This window comes from Bos grunniens, chromosome 25 (assembly GCF_055505025.1).
Source record: "Bos grunniens cultivar Pamir isolate PY7600 chromosome 25, Bosgru_T2T1.0, whole genome shotgun sequence".
NCBI classification, from domain to species: domain Eukaryota; kingdom Metazoa; phylum Chordata; class Mammalia; order Artiodactyla; family Bovidae; genus Bos; species Bos grunniens.
Genome location: NC_141189.1, coordinates 32,146,224 through 32,173,781, shown reverse-complemented (window position 1 = coordinate 32,173,781; position 27,558 = coordinate 32,146,224). Strand labels below are relative to the sequence as shown.

At 44.0% G+C, this 27,558-nt stretch overlaps 1 protein-coding gene and 1 pseudogene across 1 annotated transcript in view; both read left to right on the top strand.

Annotated features, from left to right (window-relative positions):
- The window catches only part of LOC147345396 (uncharacterized), a 124,864-nt gene that overhangs the window by 71,566 nt on the left and 25,740 nt on the right, over nucleotides 1–27,558 (top strand). The window lies entirely within an intron of this gene.
- LOC147345398 (small ribosomal subunit protein eS1 pseudogene) lies at nucleotides 20,184–20,999 on the top strand (annotated as a pseudogene).

The following is a 27,558-nucleotide window of genomic DNA, read 5'->3' as shown; positions in this document are numbered from 1 at the left end:
TTGTTTTTCAGTGGCTAAGTCATATCAGACTCTTTGCGACCCCATGCACTTCAGCACCTCAGGCTCCCCTGTCCTTCACTGTCTCCTGGAGTTTACTCAAACTCATGTCCATTGAGTCGGTGATGCCATCTCATCCTCTATTTCCAATTTTTTCCCCCATGTATTTGCCATGAAGTGATGGGACTAGATACCATTATTAGCATCATTGTTATAATGCCTTCCAGATCTTCTTGCAGAAATTGGTAGTAGAACATTTGAGAAGAAAATGGTGTAACAAGAGCTGTACTTCTGGTGATAAAATGTTGTTTCAGGTCTGCTAATGGTATTTTGGGTGCTAGCTTCCCTGGGTTGGGAAGATCTGCTGGAGAAGGGATAGGCTATCCACTCTAGTATTCTTGGGCTCCCCATGTGGCTCAGCTGGTAAAGAATCTGCCTGCAATGCGGGAGACCTGGATTTGATCCCTGGGTTGGGAAGATCCCCTGGAGAAGGGAAAGGCTACCCAATCTAGTATTCTGGCCTGGAGAATTCCACGGAGTGTATAGTCTATGGGGTCACAAAGAGTTGGACACGACTGAGTGACTTTCACTTTCCCTGGGCCAGAGAGACATTTGAACTTGTTTTGAACATAATCAGGGCTCTTAATTACTGTGAGAGATGTGCCTTATCAACTCATAGTCTTTATGTGGGTTAAGCAGAATAGTTGAGCCATTGGCACTGAGTTTAAACTCTGGTGCATTCACAGAGTAGGTGCTCAATAAACCCTATTGACTGTTGTCCAGGGATTTAGTCAAAGGTGTTTTGGGGAGCACCATCACCATTTCCCCTCTCTCCCTCCGTGTTTTAGGTGACTTCCTTCTTCTTTGAAAGTACCTGCGATGCGCTTTCTGAAGCTGGTTGTATTTGTGCTAGTTTATTCCACTTACTTGACACGGATGGTTCAAGTGTCAGGTTACTGACACCTGGTTCAGAAACTGCCGTTCTGATGCTGAATGCTCAGCTTATCTGTACACCAAATTGAATCTCAGAGCCAGAGTTTTGGGTAAAATAGAAAAGGATAGCTTTATTACTTTGCCAGGCAAAGGGGGCCACAGTGGGCTAATGGCCTCAAAACCATGAGTCCCCACTTGGAAAAGATAGACGTTCTGTAGTAATTGTTCAAAGAGGGTGTGATCAGCTCGTGAACATTCTTCTAATGGATCAGTGGTGAAGTAAGTAGGAGTCAGCATCATCAAACTTCAGGTCCAACTGGTCTGAGGTCTCTATGCTTGTGGGCAGCATACCATAGTTAACTTCTCCACCTGGAGGGGGTTCCAGTATCTGCAAAGATATTGTCTTGTGCATCCTTTGATGGGGATACAAGGCCTTGCCCTGAGGCTTCCTTTGACTGTTTCTCACTGGTCTCTCATCCCCTCCGTTCCCTAATTAACAACTGCTTAAAACTGCCCATTGGGACTCAGGGAAGGCTATAGAGGTTGAATGAAGGCTGCTTCCTATAATCAAAGAAATGGGGGACACAGAGAGGCCTTGTGCCCAGGAGCCCCACAGGGCCCTGCATGCTATCAATACTTCTAAGGAAGACTCCTTCCTTGCCTTTGCTAGCTCCTGGTGATAGCTGGCAACTCTTGGCCTTACTTGGCTTGTAGAAACATCACTTCAGTCTCTGCCTCTGTCTTCACATGGCTTGCTCCATGTGTGACTGTCCAAATTTCCCTCTTTTAAAAATTTTTTAAATTAATTTACTTTTTTGGCTGCACTGGGTCTTCATTGCTGCGTACATGGGCTTTCTCTAGTTGTGGTGAGTAGGGGCTACACTCTAGTTGCAGTGCCTGGTCTTCTCACTGCAGTGGCTTCTCTTGTTGGGGAGCAAGGGCTCTCTAGAGCATGGACTCAGTAGTTGTGGTACAGACTTAGTTGCCCCTCAGTATGTGGAATCTTCCTGGGCCAAGAATCAAACCCTGCATTGGCAGGCAGGTTTGTCACCACCAGACCACCACGGAAGTCCTCTCTCTTCTTATAAGGACAGCAGTCCTGGATTGGGGGCACCCTAATGACCTTATGTTAACTTGGTTACCTTATGTGACCTGATTACATCAGTAAAGATCCCAGTTCCAGGTAAGGTCCCATCACAGATACTGAGGGTTAGGGCTTCAAAGTACCTTATTCTAGGGCGACACAATTCAACCCGTCATGAGCAGGGCACACGCTGTTCTTTTGGGTTGACAACATAGACCAGAAAAGAGGGCTTCAAGAGCAGAGTGAGGACAGGACAGGACCTCTGTCCTTCGGTGGGAAGGTCCTAGGTGTGTCTGAACAAAAGCCAAGAGGACAGTGTGGCTGGAACAGAGTTCAAGAAGAAACTGAGGCCAAACAGGTTGAGGGGTAAGGGACCCAGGTGGTGGGTGCAGACCCTTCCCTTTATACCCTGTTTTTTTCCACAGGACAGTGCTGGCCCATGATGACCAAAATGACCACATTTTTAACAGAGATTAGAAATCTAGATTTTTAAAATATGAAACTTCTTAGTTTTTGAACATTAATAACAAAATTCATTTGATGCTATCAGTTCGCAGGATGGCATTGGAGGAGAGGAGGGAGTCCAAAAAGGCATCATGGAGAAGGTTCGAGTTAGTGAATAGGAATGAAAAAAATAAAGGACCCAGTTACCAGAATCCAGAGAAAGGAGCTGTAGATGTGGGACAGGGCTGCCTGGCAAGAGTTGTGGCCTGTAGTAGAGAAATACAACCAACACGCCGTATCTTGGCAAGGACGGTGCTGAGGATATTAATACCTCAGCCTCTTTCCTCCTGTGTCCTATTCGTCTGCAAATGTCTTCAATTGGCTGAACCCAACTATGAGCTAGAGGGCAGGGATTAACTGCCGTTGATGCGGTCCACACTGCTCAGCCTCCTGGGGCAGAAAGCAGGGTAGAGGCATAGAGGGTGGGTCTGGATGAGTACGTGGAAACCATTCAGCACAGGAAGCAACTCCATATGTCCTTGGCAGCAACGTAGAACTTTCCAACAGTCCATAGATAGAATGGGCCACCTGATGGATGAGAATGGTGTTATAGACAACCTAGTGGGGTCAGACATCAGCTGAGAGATCGGGCTACATGACGAAGTCTTTATCAAAGACTTTAAGAGATTAAATGATTCTGTGAAAGCTATTGCCACCAGCTGTCCTCCTCCTTTATCTATAGATGGGACAACAATAGTAATAACAACAACAATAGTAATAGTAATAACAATAACTGCCAACATGTAATTAACATGTAATGGACACATGGTGTTTGAGGTACTGTGCTAAGCTATTTGCATGTGCCACCATATTGATGCCTCACGATAACACTATTAGGTAGCTACTTTTACTGATGCCGTTTTATGGATGAGTAAACTGTAAACTGTGGATGGTGACTGTAGCCATGAAATTCAAAGATGCTTCCTCCTTGGAAAGAAAGCTATGACAAACCTATACAGAGTATTAAAAAGCAGAGTCATCTATCGCTTTGCTGATACAGGTCTGCATAGTCAAAGATATGGTTTTTCCAGTAGTCATGCACAGATGTGAGAGCTGGACCATAAAGAAGTCTGAGTGTGGAATAAATGATGCTTTCAAATTGTGATGCTGGAGGAGACTCTTGAGAGCCCCTTGGACAGCAAGGAGATCAAACCAGTCGATCCTAAAGGAAATCAACCCTGAATATCTATTGGAAGGACTGTTGCTGAAGTTGAAGCTCCAGTACTTTGCTACCTGATGTGAAGAGCTGACTCATTAGAAAAGACCCTGATGATGGTAAAGATTGAAGGCGGAAGAAGAAGGGGGTGGCAGAGGATAAGATGATTAGATAGTATCATTGACTCAATGGACATGAATCTGAGCAAACTCCAGGTGATGGTGGAGGATGAGGAGCCTGGCAGGAGTTCTGCAGTCCCTGTCCATGGACTTACAGAGTCAGACATGACTTAGCGACTGAACAACAACAACAACAGCATCAAACTGAAGCTTAGAAAGAACAGTAATTTGCCGGAGGTCATACAACTGTAACTGTCAGAGTTGGCACTTGAACCCAGGTTTCTGCAATGGATAGATGTAACCTGAAAGCCAGGAAAACAGTAGTGGTCTTTCAGTGAGAATGAGGAGGATGTATGGAGTTCCTCTGAAAAAAGTGAACCTCCCAGGCATAGGCATCTCTAAGAGTGGGACCCAGAGTTCGCTGTGGTCTCTCTCCAGTGTCTGGAGACAGGGCCTTTACTGGCTTCCAGAGCAGCTGAGGTCACCAGTTTCAGTTCTTCCTGACAGTTCACTAGGGCTCCGTCAGCTTTTCAGTCTCTGGCTGAGTCATCCATCAGCTAAGTACATAAACAGAGCTCCCTCTCCAGCTGGGAGAAAGGAGAGCTATAAATAATAAAGTTGGGGTTCCGCCTGGAACCAGATTCTCACGGGAGAGGACACTGGTGGCGGCCAAAGTCTGTCAGTCTTCCTCTTTGCTGATGTCCAGGCCTGGCTTCTGCTGATCCATGTGTCTTGGCAAACCGAATGGAAATGATGCCCTCCTGAGGCCTCTAACATAGATCAGCAGACGCTTTGTGCCTATGACCCAGGGCAGAATTGAGGGTCCTATTTTTCAGAGAGGAAGATAATAGTTTCAGGGCCACATGGCTCACTGTGGGGAACTATACTTTACAGCTGGCTTGTACTCAGTCGTGTCTGACTCTCTGTGATCCCATGGACTGTAGCCCACCAGGGTCCTCTGTCCATGAAATTTTTCAGGTAAGAATACTGTAATGGGTTGCCATTCCCTCTTCTAGGGGATCTTCTCAACCTAGGGATTGAACCCACATCTCCTGTGTCTCCTGCATTTTCAAGCATATTCTTTACCACTAAGCCACCTGGGAATCCCATACTTAACAGTATGCAACTATAAAATGGGATCATCATCGAATCCACTGCACGAGGCTGTAATGAAAACTAGAGGGTACCACGTAAAAAGTATGTGTAGATGGTACTTGATACCAAGTAGTCACTCAGTAAGTGTTTGTTGAATGAAAATGCCTCACGATATAATTCTAGAAGGAACACTTCTCTGTTAATTTTGCCCCACTATGTGTAACATTCTTGGATGAATTACATTAAATGCTTTCTCTACATGGATTGTGATAATCATATGATTTATTCTTTTCAGACTACCAGTGTGATAAATTACAATGATAGGTTTTCTTATGTTGAGCCATCCTTGCGTTCTGGAAATATACCCTACTTAAGATATACTATTTTCTGAATACACTGTTGGATTTTCTTGGCTAATTTTCTGTGTAGAATTTTCTTTCCTTTTTCCAGCTTTATTGCGTGTAATTGACTAGTAGAAATTTGTATACTTAAGGTATACAACTCGATAGTTTGGTAAACACTCACATCATAAAATAATCACTGCAATCAAACTAATTTGTATGAATCACTGCACATATTTACCATCTTCTTCTCCTGACTTTTTTTTAATGTGGTGAGGACACTTAAGATACATCCTGTTAGCAAATTTCAAGTGTGCAGTATAGTACCATTATTCATAGTAAATGTTGTACATTAGATCTCCAGAACTTATTCACTTTGCATTACTGAAACTTCGTACCTCTTGACCAACATCTCCTTATTTCTCCTTCCCTATAGCCCTTGTCAATCACCATTCTACTCTTTGCTTCTATGAGTTTGAGTTTTATTTTTTAAATGTTTATCTTTTTATTTATTTACTTATTTTTGACTGTGCTCTTTATTGCTGCATGCAGGCTTTGCAGTAAGTGGGGGCTACCCTTTGTTGCCCTGCACGGGCTGTAGGTACACAAGCTTCTGTAGTTGCTGCACACGGGTTTCAGGAGTTGTGGTGCACAGGCTTAGTTGTCCCATGGCATGTGGGATCTTCCCAGACCAGGGGTTGAACCTGTGTCCCTTGCATTGGCAGGCAGATTCTTAACCACTGGACCATCAGGGAAGCCTGAGTTTGACTAATTTAGATTCCACAAGTGAGATAGTGTAATATTTGCCTTTCTGCCTCTGCCTTACTTCCTTTAGCATAATGTCCTTCAGGTTTATACACGTCATTGCAAATAGCAGAATTTTCTCCTTTATAAAGGCTGAATAATAGTCCATTATTTAGATATATACCACATTTTCTGAATCAAGAAGTAGAAAGCCTTAACAGACCAATAGGAAGATTGATTCAGGAATTCAATTAAAAACTTCACAACAAAGAAAAACCCAGACTGCAGGAGTGAACACTACCAAACATTCAAAGAAGAATTACTATTGATCCTTTTTAAATTCTTCAAAAAAAAACACATTTTGTGAAGCTAGCATCACCCTGAGACCCAAACCAAAAAAACTACCAGAAAAGAAAAGTACAGACCAATATCCCTGATGAATATTGCTGTAAAAATCCTCCATAGAACATTAGCAAACTGAATTCAACAGTGCATTAAAAGGATCATATGCTATGACCAAGTGAAATTTATCCCTGGGATGCAAGAATGTTTCAATACTATGTAGGGTTTTGGGTCTACATTCATAAATAAAATGGGCCTATAATTTTCTTATATTGATCTTCTCTGGTTTTAGAATCAAGATTATACTAGTCTTGAGCTTCCCTGGTGGTCCAGTGGTTAAGAATCCACCTCCCATTGTAGGGGACACAGGTTCAATCCCTGGTCTGGGAAGATCCCACATACCATGAGGTAACTAAGCCCATGTGCCACAACTGCGGAACCCACATGCAGCAACTGCTGAAGCCTGCAGGCCTAGAGCCCATGCTCTGCAACGAGAGCAGCCTCTGCAATAAGGAGGTGGCATACCACAACTAGAGAGCAGCCCTCACTCACCGCAGCTAGGCAAAGCTCACGCACAGCAACAAAGACCCGTCACAGCCAAAAAAAGAGAAGATTATGCCAGTCTCATGTTATCTGGGCAGCTTTCTCTCTTTCTCTGTCTCAGATAGTTTCTTGAAAGTATCTACTTATAAAATCATCTGGACATGAAATTTTGGGAAGATGGAAGCCTTTGGTGATTTTTTCATTTTAACACTCATCAGTTTATTTTAGCTTTCTATTCCTTTTACATGCCTGTTCCTAGGAATTCATCTATCTCCCAAGCCATTGTAATGGCTGAATAAGAGTTCATCTAGTCTAGGTATGTGTGTGTAGGGGCTTCCCAGGTGGCCCTAGTGGTAAAGAACACGCCTGCCAATGCAGCAGATGCAGGAGCCATGGGTTTGATTCCTGGGTTGGGAACATCCCCTGGAGGAGTGCATGATGACCCACTCCAGCATTCTTGCCTCAAGATTTCCATGGACAGAGGAGCCTGGCAGGCTACAATCCATAGAGTCACAAAAGTCAGACATGAATGAAGTGATTTAGTATACACACACACGCACACGTGGTAACTCATAGACCAGCTGGGGGCCTGCCTACTACAAGAGGGATAGATGACATATGAAATTGTCTTAGAAACACCTACCATCTTACACCCCAGGGAATGTGGAAACCCAAAGTCCTCCTCTTATTTTCTGTTTCTTTCCAGGAAGTTTACCTTTTCCTGGTGTTCCCTGCCCCTTGGGGTTCTGGTTTGTCTATGTGCCGTGTCTTTTCCACACCAGGTCACACCTGATGTGAACTCAACTTCTTCAGTTCCCACAACAGCCAATAAAGCAGAGATTTTAGGGGAAATAATGGAGAGTGGTCCTTCCGTATAGTGCATGGCTTTCTACCACCTTACTGACGGTTTATCTCCTCTCCTCTTCCTGTCTCTGCCCCCCATCCTCTCCCTCTAAGATTCACCCCCAGCATCTTCTCTTTTTCTTTTTTAAAGTAGCTTCCCCTTCTTCCAAAGCCTTAGTACCCCAAAGCCTGAGAAAGAAGTGGAGACTCACTTTCTTACCCATGCACTTATTTAGTCACATTTACCAATAAAAGGAATTAAGTGAAGAGGAATTAAAGAGCCTCTTGATGAAGGTGAAAGAGGAGAGTGAAAAAACCAGCTTGAAACTCAACATTCAAAAGATGAAGATCATGGCATCTCGTCCCATCACTTCGTGGCAAATTGATGGGGAAACAATGGAAACAGTGACACTTTATCTTCTTGGCCTCCAAAATCATAATGGATGATGACTGTAGCCATGAAATTAAGACACTTGCTTCTTGGAAGAAAAGCAATGGCAGACTTAGACAGCATATTAAAAAACAGAGACATTACTTTGCCTACAAAGGTCCATATAGTCAAAGCTATGGTTTTTCCAGTAGTCATGTGTGGATGTGGGAGTTGTATGATAAAAAAGTCTGAGTGCTGATGAACTGATACTTTTGAACCTTGGTGTTGGAAAAGACTCTTGAGTGTCCCTTGGACAGGAAGGAGATCAAACTAGTCAATCCTGAATATTCATTGGAAGGACTGATGCTGAAGCTGAAGCTCCAGTACTTTGGCAACCTGATGCGAAGAGCTGACTCATTGGAAAAGACCCTGATGCTGGGAAAGATTGAAGGCAGGAGAAGGGGACGACAGAGGATGGGATGGTTAGATGGCAGAGTTTGAGCAAACTCCAGTAGTTGGTGAAGGACAGAGAAGCTTGGCATGCTACAGTCCATGGGGTCGCAAAGAGTCAGACACAATGGAGCAACTGAATAACAACAACCAATAAGACTGTTCTCTCTCCCTAGAAGGGATTCTTATTTTGCTATTAAAGATATAATTTTCTCAATTTTTTGAATCTATCCAACTTTGGGTATTAATTATCCAATGTCTAGCTAACATTTGGGCTATTGGGTCTTTATTAAGATGAGAAAAGGATAAATAGAGAATGACTGAACCTATACTCTGGAATGAAAACTCTACAACTTTAATAACTTAAATAGAAAGGCACACAATGGATTAAATGTTCTATACGATGGGATTCATTCTGATATTAATTTCTTGTACTTTCTCATGAAGAAACTTTACATTCTTCTTAGTTTGAGCTAAAATAATATTTTGATTGTGGTTCAGTTGAGTGTTCTTTTCTCCCCACTATTCTCTGTAGAAAGTGAAAGTGAAGTCGCTCAGTCGTGTCCGACTCTTTTGTGACCCCATGGACTGTAGCCTACCAGGCTCCTCCCTCCATGGGATTCTCCAGGCAAGAGTACTGGAGTGGGTTGCCATTTCCTTCTCCAGGGGATCTTCTCGACCCAGGGATTGAACCCGGGTATCCTGAATTCCAGGCAGACGCTTTAACCTCTGAGCCACCAGTGAAGCCCCCACTATTCTCTATACTTTCCTTTAAAATTTTTTTACTTAGGAATACATTTAAAAATTACTTGTTTATAGCATGTGGGATCTATCTTTGTTGCGGCATGCAGGATCTTATTAGTTGCAGCATTGGAACTCTTAGTTGTGGCATGTGGGATGTAGTTCTCTGACTGGGGATTGAACCCCGGCCCCCTGCATTGGGAGCGTGAAGTCTTAGCCACTGGACCACCAGGGAAGTCCCTCTGTACCTTCCTTTGTTCTTATTCCTTGATGTCTCTTCTGGAGGCAGTTGCTTCCTTGTTTCAAGTCCTTTGTGTTCTTTGAATTGAATTCTTAGTCTTCACCTCAGCAAGTATGCAAAGTTCCCTCCAAATACCCCGTGTTTGCCTCAGATAAGGGAATGTGTCCTTCTCTACTCTATTCAATAAACTGCAAGTTACAGAAAATCCAAATCAAGCTGGCTTAAACAATGGAAAGGATTTCTTGGCTCATGTGATGGAAGAAGTCTGGAGGTTGGATGGACTTGGAGTACTGTTTCATCAGTGTTCTGAAGCTGTTCTTCTGAGTCACTTTGTCCTAGAATAATGGGAAGGTCCTGGACCTCACAGCTGTTTAGAAGAAACAAGATTCCTGTTTCTTCTGCCTTGCTCTTAAGAGCAAGGAAATATTTCATGAAAAGATGCCAAACAATAATCATTATTACAGAAATGCAAATTAAAACCACAATGAGGTACTTCCCTGGCAGTCTAGCAGTTAAGACTCCAAGCTTCCACTCCTGGTGGCGCGTGTTTAATCCTGGGTTGGGGAACTAAGATCCTGAATGCCATGTGGTGAGACCAAAAACGCCCCCAGGAAACTACCCCCCTAAAAACCCATAATGTGATACCACTTCATTTCTATCACGGCAGCTATAATAAAAAAGAATAACAAATGGTGAGGATTTGGGGAAATAGGAACCCTTATATGTTTAGGGGTTCTAAGAGTCAGACACAACTTAGTGACTAAACCACCACCGCCACCACCACCGAACGTTTGTGGTAGGAATATAACATGGGGTAGTCACTTCACAAAACAGTTTTTGGCAGTTTATTAAAAATGTAAACTTAAATTTACCATCTGATCCATCAATTGCCAAAGTATTTTATAAGTGAGAGAAAAGAAAACATATGTCCCCATAAAGACCTGTACAAGAATGTTCACAGCAGCATTACTCATAATAGCCAGAAAGTCAAAACAAGTCAGATGTCCATCAACTGATGAACGAATAAACAAAATGTGGTATATCCTTATGATGAAATATTATTTGGTGATAAAAAGGAGTGAAGTACTGATATCTACTACGGTGCAGGTGAACCTTGAAAACATGCTAAGTAAAAGAAGTCAGCCACAAAAGACCATGCATTGTATGATTGTATCTGTGTGAAATGTTCAGGAGAGGCAAATTCAGAGACAGAAAGCAGATTAGTGTTTGCCTGGGGCTTGGAGTGGGACTAGAGTTGTCTATAAATGAGTATAAGGGCCCTTACTGAGGTGATGAAAATGTTCTAAAACTATGGTGGTGATAGTTGTACAGTTAAGTAAATTTACTAGAAATCATTCAGTCGTGTACCTGAAATGGTTCATAGTATGTTAGAAAAAAGAGAGAGAGAAGAAAATAAGAGAGAGAATGTTTTCCCAAAAGCCCCTAACAAACCACTTCTTCGATTCATTGGCCCACGCTGTGACTTAGGGAATGGGATGCACTGATGGGCCTTGATTCTGGAAAGAGAAAGCCCATGCCTGGAGCTGGGACTGTGGTTAGCTCACCTGAAGCACGTGGACTGTGGGGAGAGAGCACCACCTAAACCAATCGGAGTGAGGCAAGGAAGGTAGAAGTGAAAGCTGAGTGCGCAGCCACTAAGGTGTCAGCCACACCCAAGACTGACTGCTTAGTATGGTGACCCTACCCCTGCATTCTCTGGTCTGTTACCACGTTTGGTCTGAGTTCTCTGCCTGGTATGGCAAACGGAAGGAGAGGTTATGGGAAGAATCACTTCTTGAGAACATGGAACCTCACCTAGGGTGACCAACCGACTTGGTTTCCCTGGGATGGAGTGGTTTCCTGGGATGCAGGACTCAAGGTACCAACACTGGGGAACTCACAAGCAAACAGAGACGCTGGTCACCCGATGACCTCACCAAATACAATATTGAAGCGCTTCTAATGAATTGATCAATCTTGGCATCCATGGCTACTAATGCCACAGAAAGTCAATCATTGTGTGCCTCTGATGAACACACACCCAACACCACTTCTGAAATTTTTTTTTTTGGCACAAAATCTGAACCTAAATATAAAGAAATCTGTAGATATAATCAGTTAATAGGAAATACAGAGGCCATGGATGATGTGAAATGATTGCACACAGGCATTCTAGGACAAATGACAGATGACCTAAATTCTTCAATGAATAAATTGGAAGGGGAAAAAACAGGGATGGAGGGAGGATCTGTAGGTTGAAAGACACTTAAGAAGCATATCAACTGATTGCCTTATTCAGATCTTTTTTTTTTTTTAACTATTTTATTTATTTACTTGGCTGCACGGGGTCTTAGTTGAGTCTTGTGGTATCTTTAATCTTCATTGCGGCGTGTGAACTCTCAGTTGTGGCTTGTAGGATATAGTTCCCTGGCCAGGGATTGAACCTAAGCCCACTGCATTGCGAGTATGAAGTCTTAGCTACTGGCCCACCAGAGAAGTCCCTATATCTTTTTTTTTTTTTCTAAATATTTATTTATTTGGCTGCACTGGGTCTTAATTGCTACATGTGGGATCTTGGTTCCCTGACCAGGGATCAAACTCAGGTCCCGTGTATGGGAAGCAATGAATCTTAGCCACTGGGCCACCAGGGAGGTCCCACCCAGATCTTATTTGGATCCTGATTTGAAGAAATTAAGAGCGAGAGTGTCTGTGTGTCGTGGAATGTCTAACAAGATATTTGATGATATTAAGAAATATGTTCAGTTCAGTTCAGTTGCTCAGTCGTATCCGACTCTTTGCAACCCTATGAACCGCAGCATGCCAGGCCTCCCTGTCCATCACTAACTCCCGGAGTCCACCCAAACCCATGTCCATAGAGTTGGTGATGCCATCCAACCCTCTCATCCTCTGTCCTCCCCTTCTCCTCCTGCCCTCAATCTCTCCCAGCATCAGGGTCTTTTCAAATGAGTCAGCTCTTCGCATCATTTGGCCAAAGTATTGGAGTTTCAGTTTCAACATCAGTCCTTCCAATGAACACCCAGGGCTGATCTCCTTTAGGATGGACCGGTTGGATTTCCTTGCAGTCCAAGGGACTCTCAAGAGTCTTCTCCAACACCACAGTTTAAAAGCATCAATTCTTCAGTACTCGGCTTTCTTTATAGTCCAATTCTCACGTCCATAACAAGGATTTACTATAGAGCACAACAAATTATATTCAACATCTTTCAATAATCTGTATTAGAGAAGAATTGGGAAAATTTTATATGTGTAACTGAATCATTTTGCCATACACCTGAAACTAACACAATATTGTAAATCAAATATACTTCAATTTTTAAAATTATTGGTATAATACTGTATTGCGGCTAAACTTTCTCAGAAAGAGTCCTTACCTGTTAGATATACGTACTGAAATATTTGCAGTCAAAATGGTATGATGTCTACGGATTGCTTCAAAATAATCTGGGAGGAAGTGAGTGGGGGTCACACTAAAGACACGTTGGCCTATAGTTGATAATTTTTGAAGCCACGTGATGGTATACAAGGGTTGTTATGTTGTTCTCTTTACTTTTTGAAGGGTTGACATGTTCCCTTATCAGAACAATTAAAAGCAGCAGCAGGGTCTACGTAACCCTCCCTGCTCGGGGGCTACTCTTAGTCACAAGTAGGTCAGGGTCTCACCAGAATTTAGACTTTCACAAAATTCTGTGAATTTTCCAACAATTTGGGTGAAGGACAAGGCCAACTTTTCCTTATGCCAAATTAAAACAAAAGAAAACCAGGAACTTCCCTGATGTTCCAGTGGCCAAGACTCTGCAGTCCCCAATGCACAGGGCTAGGGTTCGATCCCAGGTCAGAGAACTAGATCCACATGGCACAACTTAGACCCAGTGCAGCCAAATAAGTAAATAGAGTGGAGAAGATCCCAACACATGGATTGAAGCAGGGTCTCCCACATTGCAGGCAGATTCTTTACCATCTGAGCCATCAGGGAAGCCCAAATAAAAAATATTAGAAAAAGAAAAGAAAACCAAACAACAATTTACAACTCCCATCTACTTTCAGCGTCGTTTCATTAAAGGAAGAGCATACAGACACCAATAAGATCATTTCAGAAGAGCTCAGTCTTTCACCTGGGCACATGAGCCTCACGGACAGCCTTGTTCTGTGTCCCCCATGTGTCAGTTCACCCTGAGACTGGCTACCCCAACACCCTGGGGATAGAAAGGGAGGCTGGAGGGCCAGCTGCTCTCACTTCTTTCCTGCTAATGAGGGAAGGACTTGGAGGCTGCTGTCATTACCACGTGTAGGGCTCTCAAACCTCCAGCCTCTCTAGAGGTTCAGGTGAGGGTCCCCCCCAACTGTGTCCCCTGGGACTCATGGATGCACTTCCCTTGAATCCTGGTAGTGTGTCTGTGGGAGGAAAGGGAGTTGTCAACTCAGGGAGGGCTTTTCTGCTTGATGAAATGCTTTGTACTTGAATGCAAAATAACAGCTGGGCTCAAGGCAGCAAGGGCCCTCTGTCTGTGCTCAGCTGTGGTGAGGGCTCCTCTGAGACCTCAGAAGAGTGGAGCTGGCCTTGCTCTTTGCATCCATTGGCTGCCTGGCTGTGCCCCTGAGACCCAAGCTACCACCTCATACACTGACTTGCTCCATTTTCCTTCTCTTTCTCCTCTCTCTAGCACCCCACCTAACAAGGGATTTTGATTTTTTTTCTGAAGGCAATACATTTAAAGATCAAAGCCTCCTTTTCCTTGAAACTCAGGCACATGGAAGACAGATCTTCTTTTGGGTGAAGAAATGTTCTAAAACTAGATATGGTGATAGTTGCAGCACAATGTCAGAAATGCATGACGTCCCACTAATGGTAGATGATATGTGTTTATTCATCATTCATTCAGTTGCTCAGTCGTGTCTGAATCTTTTGCAGCCTCATAGACTGTAGCCCTCCAGGCTCCTCTGCCCATGGGATATCCTGGACAAGAATACTAGAGTGGGTTGTCATTTTCTTCTCCAGGGGCTCTTCCCAACCCAGGGAACAAACCCACTTCTCCTGCATTGGCGGGCAGATTATTTGCCACCGTGCCACCTGGGAAGCCCGTGCTATATGTATTTTACTACAGTTAAAATAAGAAACAAACAAACAAAAAGAAACAGAGGTCCCTTCTGTTCTCTTTGGGGAAAACTCTTAAAGAAGGTCCAATATTAGAATATTGGAAATGGAAGAGATCTTAGAGGACATCTGGTCTACCCTGGCAATTCATAGATTAAGGATCCTGAAGTTCATCCTGGAGAAGTGATGGACCTCAGGACCCTCAAGACCACACAGCAATTTAGACAGAATTTCACCCTCTACCAATGGCTCTTGTTCCTGACAAGGGAGAGGCACTGGTCTTGTGTCTTTTCACAGTAATGATCTCTTGGACCTGGGCACCCTCAATTTATATGCAGCCACCAGACATGTTTTATTTGGCTGTATTGTGTTTAATATTCAAAATTAGTTGCTAGTATTTAAAATCAGGCAAATTCTGGGATTTCCCCAGCAGTCCAGGGGTTAAGACAGGACTTCCTATGCAGGATGTGAGTTTGATCCCTGGTTGGGAAATTAAGGTCCCACATGCTGTGGGGTGTGCAGCCAAAAAAAAAAAAAATTAAATTAAATCAAGCAAATTCACATAAATATCCAGATTTCCAGCATCTTCTACCAGAAAGTCTGGCAGCGTTGGGCCCATATTCCCACATGGCAGTGATGGGAGCTGATAAGTACCGGGTTCTTCCCACTTCTCCATAGTCCCCACCCCTCCCCACTGCCTCCCACTTATCCTCAGGCATCTGTTGTTTTTCTAATGTTCAGCCTGCTTTTGTCATTTCTCCTGCCTGCCTGCCCTGGGGAGGCAGGAGGATTGGCAGCCCTGCTTCAGCCTGGACTGGAGGACTGTGGGTCTCTGAACATTTTTCCTAGGTGCATTTCAGCTGCTGGATGGAGTACAGTAGGCCCTTTGTATCTGCAGTTTATCCACATTTGTGGGTTCAACTAATCATGGATCAAAACTGTTGCAGGAAGGGGGACCTCTTCCAGAAATGTTCCCATTTTACAGATGGGGAAGCTATAAGAGAAACAAACAGGGATGTGTCCAGAGAAGAAAGTCACTGGAAGGCTTGGCACTGTGTTTGAATGGTTGCAGGCTCAGAGTGATACCTCCATACAATGGAATATTATTCAGCCATAGAAAGGAATAAAGTTCTGATACATGCCACAGTATGGATGCAGCTTGAAAACAATGCCAACAAAAAGACACGTTTCATATGACTTGACTTATATGAGGTGCTTAGAAGAGGCAAATTCATCGAGACAGAAAGTAGAACAGAGGTTACCAGGGACTGGAGGGAAGGGGGGTTGAGAAGGTATTATTAAATGAATATAGAGTTTCTGTTAGAGGTGGTGAACAATTTTGGAAAAAGAAAGTGATTATGGTTGTAGGATATGCTGAATATAATTAATGCCACAGCATGGTTCACTTAAAAATGGTTAAAATGGTACATTTTATGTTATATACAGTTTATCACAATAAACACAATAAGGAAATAACAGAAAAATGTTAACATCTGTAAGAAGTTCCACGTGGTGTTGCTGCATCTTTCTCTAAATACAGAGACAGAGAATGTATTTCTCTAAATACAAATATGGTACTAAATACAGAGAAACAGGAATAAACATTTTTTAAAGTTTTGTTATCATCTAGGACACCACTGAGAAGTGAGTGGCCATTCCATTCCTACTCTTGACAACAACAACAACTCATTCCTCACACAGCAGTTCACCTGTTGCGCCCCTGTCCTTTGCACTCCCAGAATTTTGCATTCACAGCATTTAGTAAGTTGCAGTATATCATCTTTCAGGGTGATGATCTGATTAATGTGTTTTCTCGCTTGGTTATAAGCATCACAGCATCATGAGGGCAAGAATCGGGCCTGGTTTTTGGTTCGGCATTATATCCCCAGCGCTTAGCCCAGGGCCTGGCATATAGTTAGGATCTCAACAGATATTTCATGAATGAAAAGACTAGAAGTTCATAAAGAAGGTGTACTGAAGGTCAAAGTGTCACCAGTGAAGACACATATTCTGTAGCTGCCATGTTGCCCAGAGGGTACTTCCTCTATGACTCATGCAGCTTGGGGTTATTCTGCATTTTTGCTAGCCAGAGTCTCTTTCTACTGTTGGGAACCAAAAAACAAAACAAAAAAAACCTTCCATTATATAATCTCCCTGAGCCTGAGTTTCTTTACCTGTAAAATAGAGGTAATAATAGCTTGCCACTGTTGGGACAATTATGCTTAGCTGTATCTGACTGTTTGCAACCCCATGGACTATAGCCTACCAGGCTCCTCAGTTCATGGGATTATCCTGGAAAGAATACTGGAGTGGGTTGCCATTTCTTCCTCAAGGGGATCTTCCGCACCCAGGGATTGAACCCGTGTTTCCTGCATTGCAGGCAGATTCTTTACCACTGAGCCACCTGGGAAGTCCAGTAATGGAAGGTACTAATAGTACCTTCCATGTATTCATTTTAATAAGGACTACATCAATGAACTCAGTGTTCACCAAGATGATGAGAGAAAAAGAGGAGAAAGATGGCACCAAGTGTATTTCCTATCCTGCTGTAACAAATTACCACATATTAAATGGCTTAAAACAATCACATTTATTCTCGTATAGCTCTGGAGATGGAAAGTCCGAATTGGGTCAGCAAGGCTGCCTTCCTTCTGGAGGTTCTAGAGAACAATCTATTGCCTTGCCTTTTCTAGGGTTGCCCTTTCTTTCTAAAGGTCACCTGCATTCCTTGGCCCATGATCCCCCATCATTCCAACCTCTGTTCCTGTTGGGATCCCTCCTTCTCTGCTTCTTACCCTCTTGTCTCTCTCTTATAAGGACCCTTATGACTGCACTGAGCCCATCTGGAGAGTCTATGATGATCTCTCCACCACAAGATGCTTAACTCAATCTGCAGACTCATTTTGCCAAGTGCCTTTTGTCATGTAAGGTATCACTTTTCTTTGGAGGGCTCTTATGCAGCCTACCACTCCATGTGTCTGAAGTTTTGACTTGTAATTGTTTATGTGGTTATAAATATTCCAAGATTCCAAGAAAAATAAGTTATCTTCCCTGCCTTCAATGCTTACAATACTGTTGGGGAACGAACCATTTATCAGTTTGTGAAGACCCAGGTAGTGATCAATGCTGCCCTGAGAGGTGAAGGTGATGTTTTGAGAATATGAAGATGAATGTAAGGATCCTTTGTTTCACTGGGTATCTCCTCTGCTCAAACCTGCAGCTTACAACCTCATAGGCTATGCCTGCTCAGATTCTGGGGGCCACCTTCCCAGGAAAGACGATGGGAGTGTTGTCTCCTGGAAGTGTGTGACACAGCATTCCTACCTTCTCCTCACAGGAAGTGAGAGCTTTGGGAAAGGCAAGGTGGAATCTCTTCACTAGATCAGCAGATGTCTTTACTTTCTACTTTTGTAGATTCCTGTGGTCTGCATGTCTGTGTTTTCCCCAAATTCACATGTTGAAATCCTAACCCTAAATGTGACAGCATCAGAGGTAGGGTGTTTGGGAGGTGCTTAAGTCACCGTTCATTGGTGAGTTCTTAGTTTTTCAATTGGCATCTGTCCTGGGACCTGGTCCATGAACTCTGCTTTCCTAGAATAAAAATTGTGATGTGTGTCTCAGTAAGGATTACTTGATATGTGTGAGCTATGTGCCAAATACGAAGGTCTTAAAACTTACTTATATGTCAAGTTAAAAAAAATTTATTATGTGCTTATTCATTTGTCCTTGTTGGGTCTTCGTTGCTGCATGCAGACTTTTTTTCCCTAGTTGCAGTGAGCAGGAGCTTTTCTCTAGTTGCGGTGCACAGGCTTCTCATTGTGGTGGCTTCTCTTGTTGCAGAGCTCAGCCTCTCGGACACCAGGGCTTCAGTCATTATGGCCCACGGGCTTAGTTGCTCCACATCAGGTGGGATCTTCCTGGAGCAGGGATCGAACCCATGTCTCCTGCATGGGCAGGTGGATTCTTTACCATTGAGCCCCCAGGGAAGCCCTTATTGTGGTTCTGATTTGCAGTTCCTTGATGGTTAATGATGTTGGGCATCTTTTCTTGTGCTTATTGGCTGTTCGTACATCTTCCTTGGAGAAATATCTGTTCAGATCCTTTGCCCATTTTGTAATGAGTATATTCAATCTTGAAGGGTCTCCTAAATGATTACATGCAGCAGCCACTATAGAATAGTGATTCATTGTGGGAGCTCTGCTGTTGGTGGCCTCCATTTGAATCTCACTTTGGCCACGTATTAGTACATGACGTTGACCATTCTCTCCAGACCTCAGTTTTTCCTGTCCTATTGGGATAGAAATATTAACGACTTCTTAAGGTTGTTGTAAGGATTAAAAAGGCAGCACATATCAAAGGCTAGGCTATGGTTTTTCCAGTGGTCATGTATGGATGTGAGAGTTGGACTGTGAAGAAAGCTGAGCGCCAAAGAATTGATGCTTTTGAAGTGTGGTGTTGGAGAAGCCTCTTGAGAATCCCTTCGACTGCAAGGAGATCCAACCAGTCCATTCTAAAGGAGATCAGCCCTGGGTGTTCTTTGGAAGGAATGATGCTAAAGCTGAAACTCCAGTACTTTGGCCACCTCATGCGAAGAGTTGACTCATTGGAAAAGACTCTGATGCTGGGAGGGATTGGGGGCAGGAGGAAAAGGGGAGGACAGAGGATGAGATGGCTGGATGGCATCACTGACTCGATGGACGTGAGCTTGAGTGAACTCCGGGAGTTGGTGATGAACAGGGAGGCCTGGTGTGCTGCGATTCATGGGGTCGCAAAGAGTCGGACACGACTGAATGACTGAACTAAACTGAACTGAAGTATTATTAATACCCATAATGGAAATAACATTAACACTTACCAAATATATGACATCTCATTTCATCTACACAGCAATCTTGCAAAATAGGTTTGCTGCTGCTGCTGTCACTTCAGTCGTGTCCGACTCTGTGTGACCCCATAGACAGCAGCCCACCAGGCTCCCCCGTCCCTGGGATTCTCCAGGCAAGAACACTGGAGTGGGTTGCCATTTCCTTCTCCAAAATAGGTTTAATCATCTCCATTTTACAAGCAAGGAAACTGAAGCTCAGGGAGATGAGGGAATGTGTCCCTGGCTACACAGCTGGTAAAAGACTGAGCAGATTCCTACCTGGATCTGAATGACTGCAGTGCAATGCCGTGCTTAGTCGCTCAGTCATGTCAGACTCTTTGTGACCCCCTGGACTGTAGCCCGCCAGGCTCCTCTGTCCATGGAGATTCTCCAGGCAAGAATATTGGAGTGGGTTGCCATTTCCGCCTCCAGGGGACCTTTCCAACCCAGGGATTGAACCCAGGTCTCCCAAATTGCCAGTGGATTCTTTACCATCTGAGCTACCAGGGAAGCCCATATATATATATTTATATGGTGGCTTCTGATTTTCCACCTTTAATATGAGAGAGGTTGCTCCGGTTTATGGAGGGAAATGCCTCCACCATAGTGGCCTTGATTGGAGCAGGACTCTGTGACATCTAACACAGTAACTAACTGAAGGGCCCTCCTCAAATGTTAGTCTCCAGAAAGGTTTTAGGTTCCTACTGCTGCTGCTAAGTTGCTTCAGTCATGTCCGACTCTGCGAGACCCCATAGACGGCAGCCCACCAGGCTCCCCCGTCCCTGGGATTCTCCAGGCAAGAACACTGGAGTGGGTTGCCATTTCCTTCTCCAAGGTTCCTGCTATTCAAGTGCAATTGTCATTAAGCAAATACTGTCAGAAAAGAATCAGTCTTTTGGCTCTCTGAGCAGCACCATGGCAGTCGACAAGAACAAGAGCCTCATGAAAGGTGGTAAAAAGGGAACCCAGATGAAAGCAGTCGGCCCATTTTTTAAGAAAGATTGGTATGATGTGAAAGCACCAGCTGCGTTCAGTGTAAGAAATATTGGGACAACATTTGTTATGAGACCTCAAGGAACCAAAATCGTATCTGATGGCCTCAAGGGTTGTGTTTTTGAAGTGACCCTTGTTGGTCTGTAGGATGATGAAGTTGCACTGAGAAAATTCAGACTCATTACTGAGGATGTTCAGCACAAAACTGCCTAATTTCCATGGCCTGGATCTCATCATTGACAAAATATGCTCCATGGTTAAAAAAATGGCAGACCATGATTGAAGCTCATGTTGATGTCAAGATTATCCATGGTTGTTTGCTTCATCTGTTCTGTGTGGGTTTTACTAAAAAATGCAACAATCAGATTTGGAAGGCTCCTATGCCCAGCACCAAAAGGTCCACCAGACCTGCAAGAGGTTGATGGAAATCATGGCCCGAGAGGTGCAGATAAACGACTTGAAAAAGGTGGTCAAGAAATTGATTCCAGGGCTTCCTTTTTGGTGCAGTGGCTAAGAATCTGCCTGCCAATGCAGGGGCACCAGTTCAATCCCTGGTCAGGGAAGATCCCACATGCCACAGGGCAATTAAGCTCATGTCCCACAACTACTGAGCCTGCACTCTGGAGTCCCATAAGCCGCAACTACTGAGCCCATGTGCTGCAACTCCTGAAGCCCGTGCACCTGGAGCCTGTGCTCCGCCACGAGAAGCCTCCACAATGAGAAACTCCACATGCTGCAATGAAGAGTAGCCCCCGCTCACCACAACTAGAGAAAGCCTGAGCGTGGCAATGAAGACCCAGCACAGCCAAAACTACCATGCATAAATAAATAATTTAAAAAATACATTGATTTCAGACAGCATTGGAAAAACATAGAAAATTCTTGCCAGCCTTTCCACTCCATGATGTATCTATTAGAAAAGTAAAAATGCTGAAGAAGCCCAAATTTGAATTAGAAAAACTCATGGAGCTACACGGTGAAGGTAGCAGTTCTGGAAAAGCTACCGGGCATGAGACAGGTAGTAAAGCTGAACAAACTGTTGGATGTGAGCCACCTCTCCAGTAATTTTTTTTTTTTCTAATTCAGACTTTTCATGGTGACAAATAAAAGGTCTTATTTGTGACATTTTTGGGGGTCATTCTTTTTAGATAATCTGACAGCTTGTTGACTTATGTGTTCTGATTTGTTAGTAATGTGAATTTTACTGGAAAAAAAAAAAAAAGAAAGGAATCAGAGAAGAACGTATTCATGAAATCATCACCAGCTTATTTGGACAGAGAAAAACTATAGCATCCCATGGCCAAGGATGTGTTCATTTCACTTTGGGCAGGTTTTTGAGTCTGAGGATCTTTTTGTACAACCCTGGCAAGCTCTCCCTGTTTAGCATGGCTTCTTCTTTGAGAACCTCACAGAGCTAACTGGAAAAGGATGAAAGACAAGGATCCAGGGAGGCTCCCTTTTCCCAGAACCACTGTTTAGGATTCTTGTGTAGTTCCCCATAGTGACATTAGGCGTCACCTTTGAGTCGTCTGAGGCCAGTCTCTGAGCAACTGACAAAATGCCTCATTTCCTAAGAGTTTCTGGCTCTCTAAAATCCAGTTTGGAGGCATTCATTACCAGCACCCTGGCCCCAGAGCAGTTTGGATAATCTGGTTCTCATTTACGGAACCAAGCTTGCCCCTAAGAAGAGGCTCCCAGCAGCTGGATAAGCTAAAAGGGGCTCTGTGCCTGTGACTTTACAATTGATTTCTCTGTTGTCGAAAGGGGGAGGTGATGGATGAGGCTTCCCTGATGGCTCAGCAGGTAAAGAATCTGCTTGCAATGCAGGAGACATAAGAGATGTGGGTTTGATCCTTGTGTCGGGAAGATCCCCCGGACGAAGGCATGGCAACCCACCCGAGTATTCTTACCTGGAGAATCCCATGGACAGAGAAGCCTGGCGGGCTACAGTCTATGGGGTCACAAAGACTGAAGTGACTAGGCACGCATGCACTATATATGGATAACAGACAGTTTATGTAAAGGCCCTACCAGCTCAGAGCCCTATTCTCCCAGAGTTCTCTGCTCTGCCCTGTCTGATCGTCTCACACCTGTGTCTACACTAGGCTGTGAACAACTGTGGGCAGTGGGGGAGTGGGGACTCTTTCCTTTCCTCCCTTCTTCCCTCCCTTCCTTCTTCCCTCCTTTCTTTTCTTCCCTTCCATCTTTCCTCCCTCTCTCTCTTGATTCCTTCCATTCCGTGCATATTAAGTGCCAGACACTGGAGCTAAAACAGAGAACAAAACAGCCAGTCTCTATTCCTTCATGGAATTGACATTCTGATTCCTCATTTGTCTGTAAGTTCTCAGCACTTAGCACGTGGTAGGCACTTAACTGCTTTCATGGCTTGGTGTATACTCTTCCAGTTTTTTCCTATGTGTATACTAACACGATACATAATATTTAAATTTTAGATGGAAATGAGATCATGCATTAATACTATATATATATACATATAGTATATGTATATATAGTATCTATATATAGTGTATGTATCGGAGAAGGCAATGGCACCCCACTCCAGTACTCTTGCCTGGAAAATCCCATGGACAGAGGAGCCTGGTCGGCTGCAGTCCATTGGGTCGCTAAGAGTCGGACATGACTGAGTGACTTCACTTTCACTTTTCACTTTCATGCATTGGAGAAGGAAATGGCAACCCACTCCAGTGTTCTTGCCTGGAGAATCTCAGGGACGGGGGAGCCTGGTGGGCTGCCGTCTGTGGGGTCGCACAGAGTCGGACACGACTGAAGTGACTTAGCAGTATATGTATATACATATACTATATGTATATATATATTCTGTAACTCACCACCCCCCACTCCAGCTTAATAGTGTCTCGTGGCCATCTTTCCAGGTTAGAATATAAAAATCAACTTCAGGGTTTGCATTTCCCCAAGATGCCATTTTGGAGAAGGAAATGGTAACCCACTCCAGTATTCTTGCCTGGAGAATCCCAGGGATGGGAGCCTGATGGGCTGCGTCTATGGGGTCGCACAGAATCGGACACGACTGATGTGACTTAGCAGCAGCAGCAGCAAGATGCTATTTGGGCTTCCCAGGTGGTGCTAGTGGAGATGCTAGTGAAGATCCCCTGGAGAAGGGCATGGCAACCCACTCCAATATTCTTGCCTAGAGAAATCCCATGGACAGAGGGGCCTGGTATGCTACAGTTCATAGGGTCACACACAGTCAGACACATCTTAAGGGACTTAGCAAGCAAGATGCTATTTGGAGTCGCTCCGCCCCTTGGAGTTTAGAAAAGACTGGCTTCAACCCAAATTCATTCCCTGTGGAATCTCAGGGTCAGGTTAGGATTGTGAATGGGCCAGGTGTTCATGTTCTCATGGTCCCTGTTTATGCCTCTTCTGTTAATTTCATTCAATATATTTGATTAATCTCCTACTATTAGACATTGAGGTTGTTTCCAGTCTTTTCTTATCGCAAACAGTGCTGTAGTGAAGAAGCTTGTTCATCCTTTGTTTTATGGGTGTTGAATAAATTGCTGTAACTGGCGTTGCTGGGTCAATCTATATTGCTATAGATACAGGTATTATAGTATCTATGAATACTGTTCAATTCCCTTCACAGAAGCTGTGCTACTTTTTATTCCCAATAGGATATGTTACAAATTGTGATTTTTGCTTAACTGTGCAAATATACACACACACACACCTTTTCATATTCTTTTCCTTTTTGTTTTTTTTGGAACTGTTGATCTGCAGGAGCTTTTCACATGTCAGAGAAACTATCCTTTTGTAACTTAAAGTACAGATATTTTTTCTTAGTTTATTATTTATTTTCTTATCATCCTTTTTAAAAAAACAGCTGCTTAGTATCCCATAAATAATTTTAAGCAGTCTCTTTTTGCTAGACATCTTGGTTGGCTGTTATAAATGACACAGATCTTTCTACTAATCTGCAGTTCATCTCTTTATGCTAAATTCCTAAAAGTGGAACTGCTTGGTGAAAGAAAGTGCTGTGCTGTGCTTAGTCACTCAGTCATGTCCAATTCTTTGTGACTGCATGGACTGTAGTCCGCCAGGCTCCTCTGTCCATGGGGATTCTCCAGGCACAAATACTGGTGAGGGTAGCCTATTCCCTTTGCCAGGGGATCTTCCTGACCCAGGAATTGAACCGAGATTTCCTGCATTACAGGCAGATTCTTAGCCAGCTGGGCTACCAGGGAAGCCCTGATGAAAGAATATGGACCATAAAAAGCCTTTTGATACATATTGGGCCTTGGATATTATATTTTTTAAATCCTGTATTTGTTTATTTAACTTTTTTTTTTTTTTTGGTTGCACTGGGTCTTAGGTGCAGTATGCAGAGCCTTTAGTTTTAGTTGTGGCCTGTGGGATCTAGTTCCCTGACCAGGGATTGAACCTAAGCCGCTTGCATTGGGAGCGCTCAGACTTAGCCACTGGATCACCAGGGAAGCCCTTCTTTTTATTATTTAAAAACAACAATTATTTAGTAGTTAAAAAAAGAATGCCCCATGTCCCATTGGCCCATCTACTCAGAGAGGTGAGTCTAATCTATCCTCCCACCCTTTTTCACTTGCTCTGTATTATTTTGAAGGAAATCATTTCATCTATAAAGATCAAAGGATATAGAGAGATGCTATCTTTGGATGAAAAATTCACCATCTCTCACCCCAGTTCTTCTAGGTAGTGGCAATGGAAAGCTACCACGATGCTGTTTACAGTCTTCCTCCTGGAGCCTGCTGGGGGGCAAACATTGAATCCCATTGGCATGCCCCTTCTCTGGAACTCTGCTCTTGTTTTGCGGACAGGACAAAATGTTCACCCACATAGATGACTCAGCTAGCCCCAAGCCTCTTTGGTTCACTGCAGAATCCCCACAGACCCAAAAGCTTTGCTTCAACCGTACGTTTTCACTTATTTTTATTCATTCCAGAGGCAGGCAGGAAATTGCCATTGGTCCATGAGTCATGCAGGAATCTTTCCTCTGCCCTTTTGCATTTGGATGTGGCTTCCTTGAAAAATACCCAGGTGGACGGGCACTTCTCCCATGCAGTCTTGACTTTGTGGGCACTTGCTGGTGGAGGGCTCTGTCTGTTCCATGGCTGAGCCCCGGAGCCTTGGGGCATTGCCCAGAGCCTACCCAGAACCCTCCAGGCCATATTCTGAAAACTCCTCCTGCTTCTGACAGGCCTCCAGTCTCCTTCCTTAGTTGGCTTCACCCCGGGGGTACTGGGCATTGAGGAGGTTGGGGTGGACACTGTCAGCCAGGCCCGCTTCCTCATTTACACAGCACCAGTTATTGCCAAGACAGCTGCTAGCTCTCAGAATTTGGGAAGCAGAGAATCAATAGGGGTGCAGCAGTATCCATAGCAGCTGCTGGCTGCCTGGCTGTCTCTGCACGAATGACCTGACCCAGTGCCGGCACCATGGTGCTGGGGCCTTCCCACCTAGCTCACTAAAGCCTCCAGTGCCCTGCAGACAGGCATTTCATTATTCTGATTTTACCCAAAAGGCTCTGAGAGACCAAGGGACTCAATGAAAGTTATATAGCTTGAGCAGATCCTGGTTCTGGAGTTTTGAATCCAGGTCCTTAAGCTGGAATTTTGACCCTAAGGTCCTCAACCTTTTGATTCATTTTTAAAGTTCATTTTATTTTTGTTTATTTGGCTGTGTCAGGTCTTAGTTGTGGCACTTTGGGGCGCTTAGCTGTGGCTCAAAGGCTTGGTTTCCCCGGGCATGTCGGGTTTTAGTTCCTCGACCAGGGATCAAACCCACGTCCCCTGCACGGGAAGGCAGATTCTGAACCACTGAACCACCAGGGAAGTCCTTTGATTCATTTTTTTAAAACAAAGCAGGTAGAGGTCCTAGCAGAGAGGCTGTCCAATCAAATCCCACTCTGAGGCCCAACCTGGAGAAACCAAGGGCAGTAAGGTCAGGTTGGGGGTGGCATGAACAGTGGCTAATGACACTTTTCTGGGTATAAGTGATTGCCAGATGAGGCTTCCAGAGGGAAAATTTGCTTGTAAGTAATGGCTTCTGACCTCTTTGGGGTACTATCTGTGTTACTGAATGCAAGTTCCTATTGCTTGCCACGTGACAGGACAGGACAGATGAGTTATTGGGGCAAGGAATAGCAGCTTATTCAGAAAGCCAGAAAACTGAAAGATGGTAGACTAGTGTCACAGAGAGTTGGACATGCCTTAACGACTGAACAAGTGTCCCAAAGAACCATCTTTCCTGAGTTAGAATTCAGTCTTCTTTTATACAAAGTGGAGGAGGTAAAGTCCTGATTCTGGTCAGATTCTGGAAGAGATGTCCTAATTTCTTCCTCCTTATAGTCGTTCACATGTGGGTCTGGTCAGGAGGTTTTCTATAAGGCAACAAAGGTATTTTAGCTTAACATTCATTACATGGGAGCCAGGGTTCTCAGAGATAGGCCATTATGTATAATTTAATCTTATGGGCAATATCCCTTTTGTGATTAACTTGCGGACGACAGAGGATGAGATGGCTGGATGGCATCACCGACTCAATGGACATGAGTTTGAGTAAACTCTGGGAGTTGGTGATGGACAGGGAGGCCTGGCATGCTGCAGTCCATGGGGTCGCAAAGAGTTGGACACGACTGAGCAACTGAACTGAACTGACTGAACTGCAGCAAAAGCAATGGAAGACAAAGCGTAAAGTAAAGAAACATCCAATACGGAGTCAGAATTATAGCTAGAGATGAGAGGGGGACCTCTCAGTTCAGCAATGGGCCGCATGGGGGCTTTGGAATGTTCTCCTGTCACTCTGAATGGACAGACCTGTACATCCACGCAGAGTGGAGTACTTTGCCTAAGTTGGGATGCTGGGGCTGTGGTCTTCTCTGCCCACCTCATCAAGACTCTGAGTCACCAGGGGAACTATGGAACATCAACATGGTAGAAATTTTCCCTTCTTATAAGGAGAGGGAAATTTGCACATGGACAGACACCTGGGAGAATACATCTGAGGCATCTGATAGAGGCAAATATTGGAGCCAAGGAATGCCAAGGATTGCTGGCAGTATCCAGAAGCTG